General features: G+C 40.7%; 1 protein-coding gene across 5 annotated transcripts in view; it reads right to left on the bottom strand.

The window, feature by feature from the left end:
• Nucleotides 1-15,562, bottom strand: part of LOC128231525 (adenylate cyclase type 1-like) — a 74,586-nt gene extending 59,024 nt beyond the window's left edge. For 4 of the 5 annotated variants that reach the window (XM_052944518.1, XM_052944487.1, XM_052944527.1 and 1 more), the window contains exon 1: nucleotides 15,459-15,562. The gene's annotated coding sequence lies outside the window, so the exon portion shown is untranslated. Of the gene's footprint in view, nucleotides 1-15,401 lie in introns of all 5 variants that reach the window. The other variant, XM_052944507.1, reaches the window with a different exon arrangement.
• Nucleotides 15,563-17,718: the final 2,156 nt, after the last annotated feature.

Genomic DNA, 17,718 nt, shown 5'->3' with positions numbered 1-17,718 from the left:
AGACATATACACCCAGACAATAGCGCCGTAGCGAGGAAGCATAACAAATGGAAGAAGCATCATCTCATAATGAGTCTCTGTACAATCGATCATAACTTTGAAGTATTTACTATAATACAGTCCGACTGGCAGCTGCAGTTGTGCACGATCAGCATATTATGTTCCCTGAGATTCCCTGAGAATTAGGATAAATGAAACTGAACAAATTGATTTCTATAGAAGCAACGCATACAAATATATCTACTTATCACAAATTTAAGAACGCAATTCGTTTTCTGGTCAAATAGATACAAGAGTATTAGGAATAACTTAAATTCCTTGTTTTCTATTTGCCGTACATGTATTCAACATTTTCAATAAAAGGATGAGGGAATAAAGCACATTTCGCCAGTACGTACAGTTCGTCTGCAAAAGTTTAATTTGTCAAAATGCAATCAAAATGGAATGGTTAGGGCGATAAGTGAGAGACATAATACTGAAGAACTAAAACAGATATGCTGAGCACTGACAGTAATTGAAATAGAAACCAGGAGATGTCGGTGATCATTACTATACGTTGTCCCATTTACAATCACTGTGTATTTAAACTACGCAATTGATTTAAAGCATTTGATTGGTGCACAATATGTCGTAACAAATCTAATGCAGCTGCGCCAAAAGGAGCGCTGTATTTCCAAACATGCAAAGCTGCATTGTAACTAAACTCGCCTTCCGGCTGTTTCTAATGTATTTTATTCCATTCGCCTATCAGACATCAATGACGATCAGTGCACGAGATAAAGCCTCGGTGCCGACGTGTAGTATTCACCTGTGCAGTCGGAATTAGACAGATTACATAGACTAGCGGAGGGCTGGAGGGGATAATTAACTATAGACAACAGTATCATAAGGACTGCTGGTGCTTCTGAATGTATGCAGATTGCCCCTACATTATTATGTATTACTTTGTTGGTAGCAATTATCATTTTATTTGATTCTAAAACATGTATGGATCTGTTAACCAATGCAGCAATGTTTTGTTACATAACGGTATTAATTGTTAATAACTAGCAATTATGCCGTACGTAGGAAGTCATTGCGAGCAGTACACTGTGCTGGCTCCCTGCTTGGGATATCAAGGCAGTCATCCTTTCACTAAACTCTTCTCGTAGATGATCAAACTACCGTATTGTTTATTGTACAAATTGTAAATATTCTACAACACTTTCGTGATTGAATTCATATTCCGAAAACGGTTTCTCCGATATATTGATCTTTGCAGCTGCGTCTCTTCATCTTGGGGTTAAAATCTCATGTTTAGAACGCGTAACTAAAACCAAAGTTTAACAAACATGAGTGCAAAGATCTCGACCTCTTTGACATTTGGTTTCCCAAATTAAAACGGGTTGTCTATTTGGCAAGCGGTAACATACATACATTTTAGGACCCCAAATACTATCAGTATCTAGTAACTGCGACGACAACTTAATAGGAATGAGAGTGGTATAATTGTATTCCAATGGGTTGTGGGTTCGATCCCAACCAGGGGTACTTAATATTAGCCCCTCATAAAGGACATAGTACTGGTTTCTTCCCAGGAAACAGATTATCGCCGTTCGTCAAAATCGAGTTTATTATCAACAAATTAGTATTAAAGATGCACTCCGTTATTCCCAAATAAGATTCACCATATTTAATAATATTGTTTTAATATTCCAAAAAGGATGAATAAATGTCGAAAACAATGGTTCTTATGTAAGATACCGAGTTTAATTTGATAGAAATGAGCATAAAACACGGTATTTCTACCTTATGAGACTGTAGTAGATCTCTGTTAAATATTTTAGCATTCACCAATCATTTAATATTTTTGCGCTTTCTGCTTTAAATACACAGTTACAATCTTGTTATCAGTAATTAATATTTTCCATAAATGCATTATTTAGTAAGTAGTTAAAGGTATATCACTCATAATAGATGTTTGTTATACATGTATAATTATGTATTGATTTTGAATAAGAGTGCCACATTAACTAAACAAACATACTGAATATAATTTCTGTGATCTTGACCTTTGACCTGAACCCATAACCAAGCAAGGTCACTGACGGGTAAAGGGCTACGTACCTAACATTATTTGACCCTGCATCTCGCTGTTCACCTAAACATGATTTCAAAAATATTGCGATTTTGACACTGACGGGTGATGTATTGACCGAAACATCAAGATGGGGAATAAACATTCAGCATACTATTCTTCTTAACTGCGCGGACAAACCCGTGATCTTGACCTTTGACCTGACCCAAGCTCCAATACAAGTCAACGACTGGTCCAAAGCAACCTACATATAACGCTTAACCTGAGCCATAACATATGTAGATATGTGCAGACATGAGTTTCACACAATGATGAGTATGCTATTGACATTTTACCCATTGAAATTAATATAGATCCCATAGCTAAGATCAACTTTCCAAGAGCGTTTCATAAACAAATGTCATTCTCTAATTATATATACACCAACACCGACACTGGCAATCCTTTAGGCCCGTCAAAGACATACACACTCACACCGACATTGCCTAGCCTTTAGGCCCGTCTAAGACATACACACTCACACCGACATTGCCAAGCCTTTAGGCCCGTCTAAGACATACACAATCACATCGAGGTTGGCAAGCCTTTAGGTCCGTCTAAGACATACACACTCACACCGACATTGCCAAGCCTTTAGGCCCGTCTAAGACATACACACTCACATCGACATTGGCAAGCCTTTAGGCCCGTCTAAGACATGTACACTCACATCGACATTGGTAAGCCTTTAGGCCCGTCTAAGACATGCAGACTCACATCGACATTGCCAACCCTTTAGGCCCATCTAAGACATACACACTCACATCGACATTGCCAACCCTTTAGGCCCGTCTAAGACATACACACTCACATCGACATTGCCAACCCTTTAGGCCCATCTAAGACATACACACTCACATCGACATTGGCAAGCCTTTAGGCCTGTCTAAGACATATACACTCACATCGACATTGGTAAGCCTTTAGGCCCGTCTAAGACATGCACACTCGCATCGACATTGGCAAGCCTTTAGGCTCGTCTAAGACATACTCACTCATACCGACACTGGCAACCCTTTAGGCCCGTCTAAGACATATACACTCGCAGCAAAATTGGCAAGGCTTTAGGCCCGTCTAAGACATACATACTAAAACCGACACTGGCAAGCCTTAAGGCCCGTCTAAGATATACACACCCGAACCGACACTGGCAAGCCTTCAGGCCCGTCTAAGCCATAAACACTCCCACCGACATTGGCGAGCCTTAAGGCCCGTCTAAAACATACACACCCACACCGACACTGGCAATCCTTCAGGCCCGTCTAGCACATAAACACCCACACCGACACTGGCAAGCCTTTAGGCCCGTCTAAGATATACACACCCGAACCGACACTGGCAAGTCTTTAGGCCCGTCTAAGATATACACACCCGAACCGAAACTGGCAAGCCTTCAGGCCCGTCTAGCACATAAACACCCACACCGACACTGCAAGCCTTTAGGCCCGTCTAAGATATACACACCCGAACCGACACTGGCAACCCTTTAGGCCCGTCTAAGATATACACACCCGAACCGATACTGGCAAGCCTTCAGGCCCGTCTAAGACATAAACACTCCCATCGACATTGGCGAGCCTTAAGGCCCGTCTAAAACATATACACCCACACCGACACTGGCAATCCTTCAGGCCCGTCTAGCACATAAACACCCACACAGACACTGGCAAGCCTTTAGGCCCGTCTTAGACATATACACCCACACCGACATTGGCAAGCCTTTAGGCCCGTCTAAGACATATATACCCACACCGACACTGGCAAGCCTTAAGGCTCGTCTAAAACATATACACTGAAACCGACATTGGCAAGTATTTAGGTCAGTCAACGATAAATAAACCCACACCGACATTGGCAAGCCTTTAGGCCCGTCTCAGACATAAACATCCAAACCGACATTGGCAAGCCTTCAGGCCCGTCTTAGACATAAACATCCAAACCGGCATTGGCAAGTCTTCAGGCCCGTCTTAGACATAAACACCCACACCGACATTGGCAAGCCTTAAGGCCCGTCTCAGACATAAACTTCCAAACCGACATTGGCAAGCCTTCAGGCCCGTCTTAGACATATACACCGCCATTGGCAAGTCTTTAGGCCGTCTTAGACATATACACCTATACCGACATTGGCAAGCCTTCAGGCCCGTCTTAGACAAAAACACCGCCATTAGCAAGCCTTTAGGCCCGTCTAAGACATATACACAAGCTTTTAGGCCCGTTAAAGACATATACATCCACATCGACATTGGCACTCCCTTAGGCCCGTCTAAGACATATACACCCACATCGACATTGGCACTCCCTTAGGCCCGTCTAAGACATATACACCCACATCGACATTGGCACTCCCTTAGGCCCGTCTAAGACATATACACCCACATCGACATTGGCACTCCCTTAGGCCCGTCTAAGACATATACACCCATATCGACATTGGCACTCCCTTAGGCCCGTCTAAGACATATACACCCATATCGACATTGGCACTCCCTTAGGCCCGTCTAAGACATATAAACCCATATCGACATTGGCACACCCTTAGGCCTGTCTAAGACATATACACCCACATCGACATTGGCACTCCCTAAGGCCTGTCTAAGACATATACACCCACATCGACATTGGCACTCCCTTAGGCCCGTCTAAGACATATACACCCATATCGACATTGGCACTCCCTTAGGCCCGTCTAAGACATATACACCCATATTGACATTGGCACTCCCTTAGGCCTGTCTAAGACATATACACCCATATCGACATTGGCACTCCCTTAGGCCCGTCTAAGACATATACACCCACACCGAGATTGGCACTCCCTAAGGCCCGTCTAAGACATATACACCCATATCGACATTGGCACTCCCTAAGGCCCGTCTAAGACATATACACCCATATCGACATTGGCACTCCCTAAGGCCCGTCTAAGACATATACACCCATATCGACATTGGCACTCCCTTAGGCCCGTCTAAGACATATACACCCATATCGACATTGGCACTCCCTAAGGCCCGTCTAAGACATATACACCCACACCGAGATTGGCACTCCCTAAGGCCCGTCTAAGACATATACACCCACACCGAGATTGGCACTCCCTAAGGCCCGTCTAAGACATATACACCCAGACAATAGCGCCGTAGCGAGGAAGCATAACAAATGGAAGAAACATCATCTCATAATGAGTCTCTGTACAATCGATCATAACTTTGAAGTATTTACTATAATACAGTCCGACTGGCAGCTGCAGTTGTGCACGATCAGCATATTATGTTCCCTGAGATTCCCTGAGAATTAGGATAAATGAAACTGAACAAATTGATTTCTATAGAAGCAACGCATACAAATATATCTACTTATCACAAATTTAAGAACGCAATTCGTTTTCTGGTCAAATAGATACAAGAGTATTAGGAATAACTTAAATTCCTTGTTTTCTATTTGCCGTACATGTATTCAACATTTTCAATAAAAGGATGAGGGAATAAAGCACATTTCGCCAGTACGTACAGTTCGTCTGCAAAAGTTTAATTTGTCAAAATGCAATCAAAATGGAATGGTTAGGGCGATAAGTGAGAGACATAATACTGAAGAACTAAAACAGATATGCTGAGCACTGACAGTAATTGAAATAGAAACCAGGAGATGTCGGTGATCATTACTATACGTTGTCCCATTTACAATTACTGTGTATTTAAACTACGCAATTGATTTAAAGCATTTGATTGGTGCACAATATGTCGTAACAAATCTAATGCAGCTGCGCCAAAAGGAGCGCTGTATTTCCAAACACGCAAAGCTGCATTGTAACTAAACTCGCCTTCCGGCTGTTTCTAATGTATTTTATTCCATTCGCCTATCAGACATCAATGACGATCAGTGCACGAGATAAAGCCTCGGTGCCGACGTGTAGTATTCACCTGTGCAGTCGGAATTAGACAGATTACATAGACTAGCGGAGGGCTGGAGGGGATAATTAACTATAGACAACAGTATCATAAGGACTGCTGGTGCTTCTGAATGTATGCAGATTGCCCCTACATTATTATGTATTACTTTGTTGGTAGCAATTATCATTTTATTTGATTCTAAAACATGTATGGATCTGTTAACCAATGCAGCAATGTTTTGTTACATAACGGTATTAATTGTTAATACTACCTTGAATAATACAGGGACAACCTATACCAACTTCTAACTAGTAATTATGCCGTACGTAGGAAGTCATTGCGAGCAGTACACTGTGCTGGCTCCCTGCTTGGGATATCAAGGCAGTCATCCTTTCACTAAACTCTTCTCGTAGATGATCAAACTACCGTATTGTTTATTGTACAAATTGTAAATATTCTACAACACTTTCGTGATTGAATTCATATTCCGAAAACGGTTTCTCCGATATATTGATCTTTGCAGCTGCGTCTCTTCATCTTGGGGTTAAAATCTCATGTTTAGAACGCGTAACTAAAACCAAAGTTTAACAAACATGAGTGCAAAGATCTCGACCTCTTTGACATTTGGTTTCCCAAATTAAAACGGGTTGTCTATTTGGCAAGCGGAAACATACATACATTTTAGGACCCCAAATACTATCAGTATCTAGTAACTGCGACGACAACTTAATAGGAATGAGAGTGGTATAATTGTATTCCAATGGGTTGTGGGTTCGATCCCAACCAGGGGTACTTAATATTAGCCCCTCATAAAGGACATAGTACTGGTTTCTTCCCAGGAAACAGATTATCGCCGTTCGTCAAAATCGAGTTTATTATCAACAAATTAGTATTAAAGATGCACTCCGTTATTCCCAAATAAGATTCACCATATTTAATAATATTGTTTTAATATTCCAAAAAGGATGAATAAATGTCGAAAACAATGGTTCTTATGTAAGATACCGAGTTTAATTTGATAGAAATGAGCATAAAACACGGTATTTCTACCTTATGAGACTGTAGTAGATCTCTGGTAAATATTTTAGCATTCACCAATCATTTAATATTTTTGCGCTTTCTGCTTTAAATACACAGTTACAATCTTGTTATCAGTAATTAATATTTTCCATAAATGCATTATTTAGTAAGTAGTTAAAGGTATATCACTCAAAATAGATGTTTGTTATACATGTATAATTATGTATTGATTTTGAATAAGAGTGCCACATTAACTAAACAAACATACTGAATATAATTTCTGTGATCTTGACCTTTGACCTGAACCCATAACCAAGCAAGGTCACTGACGGGTAAAGGGCTACGTACCTAACATTATTTGACCCTGCATCTCGCTGTTCACCTAAACATGATTTCAAAAATATTGCGATTTTGACACTGACGGGTGATGTATTGACCGAAACATCAAGATGGGGAATAAACATTCAGCATACTATTCTTCTTAACTGCGCGGACAAACCCGTGATCTTGACCTTTGACCTGACCCAAGCTCCAATACAAGTCAACGACTGGTCCAAAGCAACCTACATATAACGCTTAACCTGAGCCATAACATATGTAGATATGTGCAGACATGAGTTTCACACAATGATGAGTATGCTATTGACATTTTACCTATTGAAATTAATATAGATCCCATAGCTAAGATCAACTTTCCAAGAGCGTTTCATAAACAAATGTCATTCTCTAATTATATATACACCAACACCGACACTGGCAATCCTTTAGGCCCGTCAAAGACATACACACTCACACCGACATTGCCTAGCCTTTAGGCCCGTCTAAGACATACACACTCACACCGACATTGCCAAGCCTTTAGGCCCGTCTAAGACATACACAATCACATCGAGGTTGGCAAGCCTTTAGGTCCGTCTAAGACATACACACTCACACCGACATTGCCAAGCCTTTAGGCCCGTCTAAGACATACACAATCACATCGACGTTGGCAAGCCTTTAGGTCCGTCTAAGACATACACACTCACATCGACATTGGCAAGCCTTTAGGCCCGTCTAAGACATGTACACTCACATCGACATTGGTAAGCCTTTAGGCCCGTCTAAGACATGCAGACTCACATCGACATTGCCAACCCTTTAGGCCCATCTAAGACATACACACTCACATCGACATTGCCAACCCTTTAGGCCCGTCTAAGACATACACACTCACATCGACATTGCCAACCTTTTAGGCCCATCTAAGACATACACACTCACATCGACATTGGCAAGCCTTTAGGCCTGTCTAAGACATATACACTCACATCGACATTGGTAAGCCTTTAGGCCCGTCTAAGACATGCACACTCACATCGACATTGGCAAGCCTTTAGGCTCGTCTAAGACATACTCACTCATACCGACACTGGCAACCCTTTAGGCCCGTCTAAGACATATACACTCGCAGCAAAATTGGCAAGGCTTTAGGCCCGTCTAAGACATACATACTAAAACCGACACTGGCAAGCCTTAAGGCCCGTCTAAGATATACACACCCGAACCGACACTGGCAAGCCTTCAGGCCCGTCTAAGCCATAAACACTCCCACCGACATTGGCGAGCCTTAAGGCCCGTCTAAAACATACACACCCACACCGACACTGGCAATCCTTCAGGCCCGTCTAGCACATAAACACCCACACCGACACTGGCAAGCCTTTAGGCCCGTCTAAGATATACACACCCGAACCGACACTGGCAAGTCTTTAGGCCCGTCTAAGATATACACACCCGAACCGAAACTGGCAAGCCTTCAGGCCCGTCTAGCACATAAACACCCACACCGACACTGCAAGCCTTTAGGCCCGTCTAAGATATACACACCCGAACCGACACTGGCAACCCTTTAGGCCCGTCTAAGATATACACACCCGAACCGATACTGGCAAGCCTTCAGGCCCGTCTAAGACATAAACACTCCCATCGACATTGGCGAGCCTTAAGGCCCGTCTAAAACATATACACCCACACCGACACTGGCAATCCTTCAGGCCCGTCTAGCACATAAACACCCACACAGACACTGGCAAGCCTTTAGGCCCGTCTTAGACATATACACTCACACCGACACTGGCAAGCCTTTAGGCCCGTCTAAGACATATATACCCACACCGACACTGGCAAGCCTTAAGGCTCGTCTAAAACATATACACTGAAACCGACATTGGCAAGTATTTAGGTCAGTCAACGATAAATAAACCCACACCGACATTGGCAAGCCTTTAGGCCCGTCTCAGACATAAACATCCAAACCGACATTGGCAAGCCTTAGGCCCGTCTTAGACATAAACATCTAAACCGGCATTGGCAAGTCTTCAGGCCCGTCTTAGACATAAACACCCACACCGACATTGGCAAGCCTTAAGGCCCGTCTCAGACATAAACTTCCAAACCGACATTGGCAAGCCTTCAGGCCCGTCTTAGACATATACACCGCCATTGGCAAGTCTTTAGGCCGTCTTAGACATATACACCTATACCGACATTGGCAAGCCTTCAGGCCCGTCTTAGACAAAAACACCGCCATAAGCAAGCCTTTAGGCCCGTCTAAGACATATACACAAACTTTTAGGCCCGTTAAAGACATATACATCCACATCGACATTGGCACTCCCTTAGGCCCGTCTAACACATATACACCCACAGCGACATTGGCAAGCCTTCAGGCCAGTCTACGACAAATACACCCACACCGACATTGCCAAGCCTTTAGGCCCGTCTAAGACATACACAATCACATCGACGTTGGCAAGCCTTTAGGTCCGTCTAAGACATACACACTCACATCGACATTGGCAAGCCTTTAGGCCGTCTAAGACATAATCACTGCCATTGGCAAGCCACAAAAAAGAACGCAATTCGTTTTCTGGTCAAATAAATACAGGAGAATTAGGAATAACTTAAATTCCTTGTTTTTTTATTTGCCGTACATGTATTTAACATTATCAATAAAAGGATGAGGGAATAAAGCACATTTTGCCAGTACGTACAGTTCGTCTGCAAAAGTTTAATTTGTCAAAATGCAATCAAAATGGAATGGCTAGGGCGATAAGTGAGAGACATAATACTGAAGAACTAAAACAGATATGCTGAGCACTGACAGTAATTAAAATAGAAACCAGGAGATGTCGGTAATCATTACTATACGTTGTCCCATTTACAATTACTCCGAAAATCCAATTTCAACATCCAGAAAAACAGAGCCGAATGAATGGGGACATTCAAAATGTCTTATAGAGATGCAAGTCACAGATATGACGACAACGTTAGCTGGCGTCAAGCAAAACCGAAAATACAAATAATGACGACGGAGTTTGTTAAAACTTGTTTGTTAAAACGTACAATGGCCATAACATGTCCGATATGGGGAAACATAAATGGACGGGGCATGACAAATTATTGAAATTAGAGTGCAATGGCAAACAGGTAATAGTCGCTCGTACAGAGGATCTGTAATGAAATGGAGGGTTATAACATTATGTTTCCCTAATTATATCAACCTAACGCGCAAAAGCACTAAGAAACTCAAACAGTCGCTATGCTGTCCGTATATTTCAAAGTAAGTACTCATTTCCAGTTTGGATACACAAATACTCTACAGAAATATGCATAGACCATCACATCGACCATCTCCGAGAGTACAAACAAATGTACAATAACCGTATACAAAAATAAAGATAAAGCCAATTGTAGCTAACATCTTAACCAAGCATAGATGTATTTCTACTGACCAGTGATATGGAGACAGCGATATTTGCTAGAGCTGGCAGGCAATGACAGGTCAGCGACCCGTACCAGACTCTATCATATGACAACGTGGTACGCCCGTTTTCTATATAATTAGTCATGTCGCGTTGCAAGGGCAACCTTGAAGGTGAAGGACATATAAAAGCTTTAATTTACATCTACTTGCATTTCTGGGCTACATTTCAATAAAACTTCTTAGTTGTTAACCTTACCCTGCTTCAGTGGACCCAGGCACATCCTTAAAGACACTGACAGGATCTATGGAATTAGTGTCCTTAATAGTTTTATTGAAACGCAGTTTACGCCAAAAACGAGGCAACACCTCGAAAATTATTGACCTTAAGCCTTACGATCTGATTGACTGGGGCCCGGACGAACACCAGTCGCTACAATGTGTCAATGTGGGGCCCGGACGAACACCAGTCGCTACAATGTGTCAATGTGGGGCCCGGACGAACACCAGTCGCTACAATGTGTCAATGTGGGGCCCGGACGAACACCAGTCGCTACAATGTGTCAATGAGGGGCCCGGACGAACACCAGTCGCTACAATGTGTCAATGAGGGGCCCGGACGAACACCAGTCGCTACAATGTGTCAATGTGGGGCCCGGACGAACACCAGTCGCTACAATGTGTCAATGTGGGGCCCGGACGAACACCAGTCGCTACAATGTGTCAATGAGGGGCCCGGACAAACACCAGTCGCTACAATGTGTCAATGTGGGGCCCGGACGAACACCAGTCGCTACAATGTGCCAAACGCCATGCTCATAAAGGCTCTGTTATATAATTATGGATCAAAAATATGTCTACCGTACCTTAACATGTACAAAACTGAAACGCACCAGTCAACACCAATTCGTACATGAGCTTTTTCTACTTTTTATCTCTATGATTTGTTTCAACTATTGCGGAACAAATAGATTTTAAACCTCCATTAACTTAAGATAAATTAAATTGAAAACTACTGATAGCGCTAATTTGGAAAACGTATTTGATGTTAAAGCCCAATGCTCTCTTTTCGGCAATCTCAATTGTTTGTACGAACCCAGAACAAAATAACGTCGAGGATATTAAGGCATCTCGAACGCTTCTCATTTAAAGCAAAAAGTGTTCACAGAAAACGAGCGCATTTTTCAAATGTAGTTTCACATCACCCATAGAAATAAACACGACCATTTGAATGTTGACAATCTTCGTTACAATGTTGACAAATTATTCTCATTATAAACTGTAGTAATTACCTCAATACAAATGTTTTCAACGTTTTCAAACATGACACTTCAGCTATAGGGCGACCCATGACATTCATTATCCATCTATATAACGGACAATCCGGGTCAAGGGTTAACTACTGGCAGTAACGTATAAAATAAGGCGCATCTCTATTCTGGTAAAATTGTCTCAATTTGGTGACTTTTGACATGAATAGTGTGTCACAAATATAACAAACAAAAAAATGGCCTACATTGAATGATGTTTTCCGCAAGTTAAACAGCCAAAACACAGCAAAAGCGGAAAATACGTTTACTGATTAACAGAGAACATGTGTTCATACATTGATCATGCATTTATTTCATTATTTTTGTATGATATTTGACATTCACCAAATTGAACCAGTTGAGAAGGCAGGCCGTGGAGTGCCGACTGGCTATCACCTCGACTGAACTCAACTAACAATTGCAATTACACGGAAGATTAAAAGGCATAATGCGTGACAAGGACAATCAATCAAAGAAAATGCATGAAACAAACATTTGTTTTCATATTAAGTCTCGCTGCGTGCTGATATAAAGACAGAATAATAAAAGTTATTTTTCAAAACTGTTTGAAATAATAAAATAATTGTAGTTATTGAAATTTAGTGCGTTGCTTACATGTACATGTAGAGTGGTATTCATGTTAGACCAGTGGCGCTGTAGTAATCTTGGTCAGTTTGTATTAAGGTCCCGCGCGTTTCGAATGCATTACCGACCTCGGCCATATCCGGCAATTTCGATTTTTGCTGAAATAGCCCAACCGATCAAACGATTTGCCCTATTTCTTATCATAGGGATACGAAACGGGAAAATGTTGTTTTTTTCAGCGATGACATTTTAAATACTGTGATATTAACAGAAATCATTTCAGTTTACATTACAAAAACCAACAATGCCACTCTTTTAATATGTTTCCGCGAGTATTCAGTGTAAAAAAGGTAAAAAAGTTAATTACGTTATCAAGATTCACCCTTCAGATACCACTTCACTTAAAATATTAACCAATCAAAAGGTTTTATTGTATGTGTATTTAAACTACGCATTTGATTTAAAGCATTTGATTGGTGCACAATATGTCGTAACAAATCTAATGCAGCTACGCCAAAAAGAGCGCTGTATTTCCAAACACGCAAAGCTGCATTGTAACTAAACTCGCCTTCCGGCTGTTTCTAATGTATTTTATTCCATTCGCCTATCAGACATCAATGACGATCAGTGCACGAGATAAAGCCTCGGTGCCGACGTGTAGTATTCACCTGTGCAGTCGGAATTAGACAGATTACATAGACTAGCGGAGGGCTGGAGGGGATAATTAACTATAGACAACAGTATCATAAGGACTGCTGGTGCTTCTGAATGTATGCAGATTGCCCCTACATTATTATGTATTGCATTGTTGGTAGCAATAATCATTTCATTCGATTCTAAAACACGTATGGATCTGTTTATTTTAACTAATGCAGCAATGTTTTGTTACATAACAGTATTAATTATTCATACTACCTTGAATAGTACAGAAACAACTTATTCCAACTTCTAACTTTTTTCACATGTACATGTATTTCCTGACATTTTCGATGAGTATAAATGGGTGTATAAATTGATAAAGAATATTTGTAGAAAACTATAGTGATAGTAAACAAATAGAATACGTTTATCCATTTGCCAGGAATTTGTAAGAGGATATATAATACTTCTTTAGTTATTGATTGTATAAACTGTATACAAGGTTTATACTGCATATAACTTTTTAGCTCTAGAGATGCTTTATAATCGAAAATTACATTGTCTCCTGGAACTCATTATGAGTTGCAATACTCTTTTTTAAGTCAATACTGGACGTCTAAACGGGACGAAATTAAACTGAAAAATGACAAGATCGGATTAACACATAAGCGACTATGGGTGATATATGCGCAAGAAAAGTAGTTCCTTATAATCACAACAGTTTTGGCTAAAAGGTGGTACATTATGAGTTGCAATACATTTTATAGTCATTTTAACTGGAAATGTATGCATATATGTATTTATGATGCTGTTATAAACTATGAAACCATGTATTTCTTTTCCTCTGGTTTCATTCACAAAATCTTTTTTGATCCATCATTTAGAATACAATAAACCTGGAATAAATATGTTTACCAGAAGTGTTTTAGAAAATAATCTGAAACAAATTGTAAGACGGCATCAGATGGAATCACTGCAGGAAGCCGAGATAAAATCACACACCCGTACTTGCCAGGTACAGGGAGATATAAGAAACAAAACTTCTTTGTTATTGAAGAACTTTTTAAGATTCTGTGGTTCTGTTTTGTACACTACATAAAACTTTGTTTCAAATTTCTTTTCAAATACCTCTGGTTTGCTTTTTGATCAAAGACTCTGTGAAAACAAAGGTCTAATAAAACCCTGCATGACGATATTTTGCATAGATTATATTTTGTGTGAGAAAATAACATCCTATTAGTCACAGGTATAACTTGAAAACTGTGATAGATGCAGGGGTTTGGATTTGCATCTTCAAAACTTAATATTTGTTTAGGTGCAATTGTATATACATTTCTGTGTCTAAAACGTCTTTCCACATGTTGCTGGGTTATGAATTCCGAAATGAATTTGCCGTAAGTCGTATTCTATCTAGTTCATGGTGATGATGATGATGCTGATGATGACGATGTTGATGATGGTGTTGATGATGATGATGCTGCTGATTGATGATGATGATGATGGTGGTGGTTGTGGTGGTGGTGGTGGTGGTGGTGGTGGTTGTGGTGATGATGATGATGATGATGATGATGATGATGATGATGATGATTGATGGTGATGATGGTGGTGGTGGTGGTGGTGGTGGTTGTGGTGGTGGTGATGGTGATGATGATGATTATGATGATGAGGATGATGATGATTGATGATGATGATGATGATGATGATGATGATGATGATGATGATGATGATGATGATGATGATGATGATGATGATGATGATGATGACGAAGATGTTGATGATGATGATGCTGATGATGATGATGAGGATGATGAGGATGCTAATTGATGATGATGGTGGTGGTGGTGGTGGTGGTGTTTGTGGTATTGGTGGTGGTAGTGGTGATGATGATGATGATGATGATGATGATGATGATGGTGGTGGTGGTGGTGGTGTTGGTGGTGGTGGTGGTGGTGGTGGTGATGATGATGATGATGATGATGATGATGATGATGATCCTAACCCTAAGGTTACAAAAACATTTACGATAAGGTAATGCCCATATCAATTATGTTTTATGTGAATTTACAACATTAAAAAACTTTAAATATACATACGGTTTACTGTTCATTTGATTCCGCAAACAAACCTTTAAAAGTCAACGTCAAACTTACAAAATATAAATCCAGATTTCTTAGAACGTAAGATTTAGAAAATTCAATTAGTGTTATTTGTATGAGTGTTTTGCCAACATATGGCTGATGTGCGTGTTGCGGAGGTACCTGGGCCAGGTAGCCTCGTATTTTAACCGTTCCCACATGGAGCGCGCTTTCCATCGGAGTGAACCGCAAATAGACTGGTACCCTTCTCTTGTAAGCATGTGTACACAATGACACCATTTCTTATCTACTATATATATACTATTATAATCCTTTTAACCATTAACCATTTTTTCCAGCAAAGCATAAAAACATGTTATATACAGAACACCAACTATTTCTAAGGACATTCTAAACAGGGTCATGCTCTTCATACACAGAGAATGTGCCGTTAGTGTTTGAAGGGACTCGCTCTTGTTTTGGACCAGAAAACAGCTTTCCGGTATTGCATATGAAAAGTTGAAAGCACATTTTATAATTAGTTTACTCTTTGGTTAAAATTGCAGGACAAAATTCAATTCATGTATAAAAGGAAAATATCTTTCTTGATATAAAATAGAATATATTGAGGATGCCAGCTCATATGTACTGAGTTTGCTTTAGGTCATGGACAAAAACAACCCAAGACAACTTTGCAATTGAATGCTTCTAACACGTGTTGTTGTTGTTGTGTTTCACTTTCATAATGTTTTGTATAGCATTTCGAACAAACATGATGCAGCTTTAAACTAGGCTTTGTTCAATCGACTCCTTAAAGAAATACGTTCTCTCTCCAGCGTTAATTACATTTAATATCACCTGGGGTCATCCAATGCCAATACTGTTCTATCATGTATGTACATTAAACCAGCGTACTCCAACAGTTCCGAATGCAGATAATGACACACATATAATGTTTGAATACTTGTCGTTTGATTGATGATTCATAAATGACCTAAAATACTTAAAACAACCAGCGAGGACTTACACGTGGTAAACATTACAGGAAGACTCAACAAGTTATTTATCACAGTTAGGCTTAAACGAGGTACAACACAGGGACGCTTACACGAGGTACAACAAAGGAAGACTTACACGAGGTACAACACAGCAACACATTCACGAGGTAAACAACACTTCCTAGGAAGACTTACAAGAGGTACAAGACAAGAAGACTTACACGAGGTACAACACAGGAGCACATACACGAGGTACAACACAGGAACACTTACACGAGGTATACAACACTTACTAGGAAGACTTACACAAGGTACAAGACAGGAAGACTTGCACGAGGTACAACACAGGAACACGTACACGAGGTACAACACAGGAACACGTACAAGAGGTACAACACAGGAACACGTACACGAGGTACAACACAGAAAGACTTACACGACGTACAACACAGGAACACGTACACGAGGTACAACACAGGAACACGTACAAGAGGTACAACACAGGAACACGTACACGAGGTACAACACAGAAAGACTTGCACGAGGTACAACACAGGAACACGTACACGAGGTACAACACAGGAACACGTACAAGAGGTACAACACAGGAACACGTACACGAGGTACAACACAGAAAGACTTACACGACGTACAACACAGGAAGACTTATACGAGGTACAACACTGGAACACGTACACGAGGTACAACACAGAAAGACTTACACGAGGTACAACACAGGAAGACTTACACGAGGCACAACACAGAAATACTTACACGAGGTACATAACACATGAAGACTTACGCGAAGTATACAACACAGGAACACTTACACGAGGTACACCACAGGAATACTTAAACGAGGTATTCAACACAAGAAAACACTTACACGAGGTACAACACAGGAAGATTAACACGAGGTATTCAACACAGGAACACTTACACGAGGTATTCAACACAAGAAGACTAACAAGAGGTATTCAACACTGGAATACTTACACGAGGTATACAACACAGGAACACTTACACGAGGTATTCAACACAAGAAGACTAACAAGAGGTATTCAACACTGGAATACTTACACGAGGTATACAACACAGGAACACTTACACGAAGTATTCAACACAAGAAGACTAACAAGAGGTATTTAACACTGGAATACTTACATGAGGTATACAACACAGGAACACTTACACGGGGTTTTAAACACAGAAACACTTACATAAGGGTAGTAAACACAGGAACACTTACACGGGGTATTAAACACAAGAAGACTAAGAAGAGGTATTCAACACTGGAATACTTACATGAGGAATACATCACAGGAACACTTACACGG

This window comes from Mya arenaria, chromosome 1, assembly GCF_026914265.1.
Source record: "Mya arenaria isolate MELC-2E11 chromosome 1, ASM2691426v1".
Classification (NCBI taxonomy): domain Eukaryota; kingdom Metazoa; phylum Mollusca; class Bivalvia; order Myida; family Myidae; genus Mya; species Mya arenaria.
This window is presented reverse-complemented; position numbering and strand designations above follow the sequence as displayed.